General features: G+C 53.5%; 1 pseudogene; it reads left to right on the top strand.

Annotated features, from left to right (window-relative positions):
* Positions 1-3,254: 3,254 nt before the first annotated feature.
* Positions 3,255-5,163, top strand: LOC123162445 (cytochrome P450 709B1-like; annotated as a pseudogene).
* Positions 5,164-5,832: the final 669 nt, after the last annotated feature.

Genomic DNA, 5,832 nt, shown 5'->3' with positions numbered 1-5,832 from the left:
GGGTTGGATGAGATTTACCATGTAATCAAGTTAGTTTTGTTAGGGTTTGATCCCTAGTATCCACTATGTTCTGAGATTGATGTTGCTATGACTTTGCTATGCTTAATGCTTGTCACTAGGGCCCGAGTGCCATGATTTTAGATCTGAACCTATTATGTTTTCATGAATATATGTGTGTTCTTGATCCTATCTTGCAAGTCTATAGTCACCTATTATCTGTTATGATCCGACAACCCCGAAGTGACAATAATCGGGATACTTCTCGGTGATGACCGTTGTTTGAGGAGTGCATGTATTCACTATGTGCTAATGCTTTGTTCCGGTTCTCTATTAAAAGGAGGCCTTAATATCCCTTAGTTTTCACTAGGACCCCGCTGCCACGGGAGGGTAGGACAAAAGATGTCATGCAAGTTCTTTTCCATAAACATGTATGACTATTTATGGAATACATGCCTACATTACATTGATGAACTGGAGCTAGTTCTGTGTCACCCTATGTTATAGCTATTACATGAGGAATCGCATTCGGCATAATTATCCATCACCGATTCATTGCCTACGAGCTTTTCACATATTGTTCTTCGCTTATTTACTTTTCCATTGCTACTATTACAATTATTACAAAAACCCAAAAACTATTATCTTTACTTTTGCCACCGTTAATTTTATTATCATACTACTTTGCTACTAAATACTTTTCTGCAGATACTAATTTATCCAGGTGTGGTTGAATTGCCAACTCAACTGCTAATACTCAAGAATATTCTTTGGCTCCCCTTGTGTCGAATCAATAAATTTGGGTTGTACTTTACCCTCGAAAGTTGTTGCGATCCCCTACATTTGTGGGTTATCAGTCACCCGGAGGTGTCTCCCATGCCTGCCACGAGAGACGCAAAACTCATGCCTCCCATGGTAGGTCCGAAGCCACCCATGCCTCCCATGGCCCCCATGGTAGCTCTCAAGCCACTGATGCCTCCCATGCCGCCCATGGTAGCTCCGAAGCCACCGATGCCGCCCATGCCACCGATGCCACCCATGCTGCCCATGCCAACCATGGCTCTTTTTTGGACAAGGACTTCTTCACAGGCAAGATTGATGTACTCCTTTGGCTTCTCATCGAGGGTAGATGTGTCCATGAAGAACAAGTACTTCTCCCATTCCAACAATCTAGTTCGATCCCCCATGGCCAATTTATTCTCCTACAATGCCACCTTCCTCTCCTCGGCCGCCACTCTCCTCTCCTCGGCCGTGGCATCTTGGTTCCTTGCCATCTTCCTCACTTCGTTTGCTTCCTTTCTTGCGTTCACAATAGCTTCCACATCATTAGCTCGTCATCTCCTTTTCTCTTCTTCTTTTCTTTTCCGTCTTTCTTGCATCCATCCGATCTTTTTGGCTTGGAGTATGAAACCAAGTTTGGTGTAGGGCTTCTCTTGCCGTCATCACTTGATGCCTCCTCATCATCATCATCCAAATCAATAGTTCGCTTGCGTTATTGCTCTCCTCATCATCGACACCATCACGGGGCTTCCATTTCTCTTCATCCTTCAATTCTTCATAGCAATGAGGCAAGGTAAATGGTCTCCCTTTCTTGATCTTCCCTTTCTTGGTCTTCTTCTCCTATCCTTGGAATAAGTTTTGTGCAATAGTGAGCTACAAACAAAAGAACAAGTTAGCACTTGAAACACCAAGAAGAAGCATGATGAACATGGAAGAATCATGAAAGAAATGGCACTTACCCCATCTCTATCATTAGTGCCACTTGGGTTCAACGTGTCAACCGCCTTAAGTGCGGCCGCCCACCTTTGACAATCTCGGTCGATTGTTGACCATCGGGAGCGAAGAGATCTTCCAGAGCGGTCGATTCCACTTTTGTTGTGTAGATCAAAGTCCTCCTTCATCCGGAGCCAATATGCATCTCTACTTTGATCCCCTCGAACGGTGGGATCCCACAACACTTGCAACCAAGTATTGCATAGCAAGATGTCTTCGTCCATGGTGTAGTTGCCCCCTCTTCCTTTCGGTGCATCGACAATGCCCTCACCATCCTCGTCCACCTCAAATTCATGATCGTCGAAATGCATCTCATTGGTTTGAGACTAATGAGAATTGTTGGAACCAACACCCATAGTTGACATACATGCCTCATCATTGAAACTACAAAGTATATATAACAAAGCAAATAAGCTATCCATATGTATGCATTAAAAAAAAGTGGGTGGAATTTTACCTTGTGGGAATTTCATCGAACACCTTGCGTGCGTCGGCCGTCGGCTCAACAAGTGAGCTCGCCGGTGCTTCGGTCGCCGCCGCGTCTGTCACACGCCCTGCAAAGCTTCTTCTTCGGTCGCCTAGAGGAGCCGTCCGCCGCCTTGTTCTTCTTTGCGGACACCTTGCCCGTCTTCGCCCGTGCCGCATTTGGGATCTTCGAGAGGGGGGCACGTGGCTTCACGGCGGGCGCCGGCACGACGCCATCCGCCGTCGAGGTCGTCCGTGGCGGCATGAAAAGGCCGCGCGCGATGCCGGTGCTTGGAGGAGCACTGGCGGAGGTGTAGCCAAAGCTCCCCGCGCTAGGGTTTGCGGCGGCGGCGGAGGGGTCGTGTGTGTAGGAAGGGGTGAGGGGGATGTCGGCGCGTCCGTCCATCGGGTGAATTCGCCGGCGGTGACGCGTGCGGGGCGAAAGAGGCTCGGAGGTGCGGCGCGGGAGCTCGAGTGTGCAGGGCGTGGGAGCGGGCGCAGCAAATAAACGACGCATGATGCCGTTTCGGCCGGCGCGCTGAACTACTTATGCCGCGCGTGCGATTTTAGCGCCTCCGCTGGAGCTCCCGGGGAGGTTGCGTGCAAAAAAAACAAATTTTCCAGCGCGGCGCTTATATAGCGCGGCTGTTGGAGATGCTCTTCGAGCTTTCCTGCATGGACCCTCGTGCCTAAGCAATCGGTACTTTATTAGTTTGTGGCTTGCGCTACGGAATTTATTCCCTGTTTTTTCATTTACACAAGTCTACACATCATCCATGAGCTCATGAAACCCCTGCAAGAACGTTGCCAAACGGCGCCAATTCGTCACTAAACACCGCACCATGATCTAGCAAACAGACAACCATGCCGGGTTGCACAACCGATCGCAGTCATCGGCGACAACCATGCTAACTGCCTATGCGAGATCGCCGGCCGCCCCCGAAACCTACAAACGCAAGCCCCCAATCGACCAGTGCAGCAACATCATACGTACTTATTATATATATATACGTGCGCGCATGGACACAATCATCAGCAAATCAACCATTGCAAATCAACCATTTTCAAGAGCTGAGCTGCACCGATCGATTGTCGCACGCCATGGTGGCTCTGGCTATGGCGCCCGCTGCAGGGCTGGTCCTGGCTTCGCTCGCCGTGGTGCTGGCAACCACGCTGTGGAAGGCTGCGGTGCACCTGGTGTGGCGCCCCTACGCCGTAGCGAGGGCCTTCCGGCGGCAGGGGATCCGCGGGCCGGCGTACCGGTTCTTCGTCGGCAACAACGAGGAGGTCATGGCGATGCGCGCGGCGACGGCCGACGACGTGCTCGACCTCGGCTCCCACGACATCATCGCGCGGGTGATGCCGCAGTACAAGGCGTGGGTGGCGTCCTACGGTAAGATTTTCCTCTCGTGGTCGGGGTATACGCCGTCGCTCTGCGTCGGCGACCACGACATGGTGAAGCAGATCCTGTCCAACAAGACCGGGCTGTACGCCAAGCCCAACCCGGGGCCCAACTTCCTGGCCCTGCTGGGCAAGGGCCTCGTCTTCTCCGACGGCGACGACTGGGCGCGCCACCGCCGCATCGTGCACCCGGCGTTCACCATGGACAAGCTCAAGATGATGACCAGGACGATGGCGGAGTGCGCGGGGGACATGGTCCGGCCGTGGGAGGCGCTCGCCGAGGCGAGCGACGGCGGCGTGGCGAGGGTGGACGACGTCGGCCAGCAGTTCGTGGAGCTGACCGCCGACGTGATCTCGCACACGGCGTTCGGGAGCAGCTACAGGGAGGGGAAGGAGGTGTTCGTGGCGCAGCGGGAGCTCCAGTACATCGCCTTCTCCACCATGAACAACGTCCGTGTCCCGGGCCTCGAGAACCTCCCCACCAAGACCAACCTGCGACGGCGGCAGCTCACGGGCAAGGTGCGCGGCACGCTCATGGCGATCATCCGCGAGCGGCAGGCCGCCGCTAAGGAGGCCAAAGGCTACGGCAACGACTTGCTTGGCCTGATGCTCGAGGCCAACGCGTCGGTCGGCGCCGGCGGCCAGAAGGCGGCCGCCATTAGCATGGACGAGATCATCGACGAGTGCAAGACCTTCTTCTTCGCCGGGCACGACACAACCTCGCACCTCCTCACCTGGGCCATCTTCCTCCTCGGCACGCACCCCGAGTGGCAGCAGAAGCTCAGGGAGGAGGTACTCCGGGAGTGCGGCGGCACGGGCACGCCGCTGCACGGCGACGCGCTCAACAAGCTCAAGCTGGTAATGCGCTCAACAAGCTCAAGCCTATCCCATCATTCTGACCCACTTAATGCACACTCCACAACGACAAGTGACACGCACTTCACCTGTGATCGATGATGGCAGACGACGATGGTGCTTTACGAGACGCTGAGGCTCTACGGCGCTGTGATCATGATAGCGAGGGAGACAACGGCGGACACCGAACTCGGCGGCGTGAAGATCCCCAGGGGAACGACTACCATGATACCGATGGCGATCATGCACCGGGACGAGGAGGTGTGGGGCGCGGAAGCCGGCAAGTTCAAGCCGGACCGGTTTCAGAACGGCGTGGGCAGAGCCGCGAAGCACCCGAGCGCGATGCTCGCCTTCTCCGCCGGCCCGCGGTCGTGCATCGGGCAGGACTTCGCGATGCTGGAGGCCAAGGCGACGCTCGCCGAAATCCTGCGCCGGTTCGAGTTCGAGGTCGCGCCGGAATACGTGCACGCGCCGGCCGAGTTCCTGACGCTGCAGCCCAAGTGCGGGCTCCCCGTGCTGCTCAAGCTCCTGGATCAGGAAGAGTAGCTGCCTCTTTGAACGACTACTGCCATAGTACAAGTACAAAATACATGAGTGATTTGCTCACGAGTCACCAGTGGGCTTGTATCTTTTTTGGTTTTGTTTCTGAGCTGTGGGCTCGTATCTTCACTGAGTATACCTCTTCCATTTGTGAGCAGAAGGTTGTGAGGTGTTTTTATAAGTATGAATTGTTGAAATATGAGACGGGCCTAGAGCCCATCTGATAATTTCAGATTTAATCTCTAAGGGCCCATATAGGTGGCATGACAAGGTGGTGGGAAGTTTAGTCTCACCATGCTAGTGAAAAAAGAGTTGGAGTGGTTTATAAGGGATTCTCTCCCACATGCTATTGGAGCTTGAGAAGAGAAGAAGCCCTCGCGCACTCCTCCTCCTCCGCGCGCCTCACCACGCCACACCACGCCACGCAGCCCGCGTCTCTCCACGCGCGACCGCACATATATATGTGGGGCGCTGCCAACCCTAGCCGCCGCGAAATAGAACGCATCTCCGCCTCCACGCCCACGTCGTTCCTTTGCTGCTGCTGCCGCCGGCGACTCCGTCCCGTTCACTGCGTTGGTTGACGGGAGAGCAGGCTGAAGGAAATATGCCCTAGAGGCAATAATAAAGTTATTATTTATTTCCTTATTTTATGATAAATGTTTATTATTCATGCTAGAATTGTATTAACCGGAAACATAATACATGTGTGAATACATAGACAAACATAGTGTCACTAGTATGCTTCTACTTGACTAGCTCGTTGAATCAAAGATGGTTACGTTTCCTAGCCATAGACATGAG

The sequence above is a fragment of the Triticum aestivum genome, chromosome 7B, assembly GCF_018294505.1.
Source record: "Triticum aestivum cultivar Chinese Spring chromosome 7B, IWGSC CS RefSeq v2.1, whole genome shotgun sequence".
In the NCBI taxonomy this organism is placed as follows: Eukaryota; Viridiplantae; Streptophyta; class Magnoliopsida; order Poales; family Poaceae; genus Triticum; species Triticum aestivum.
Note: the sequence above shows the minus strand (reverse complement) of the source record. Positions and strands in the feature narration are given on the sequence as shown.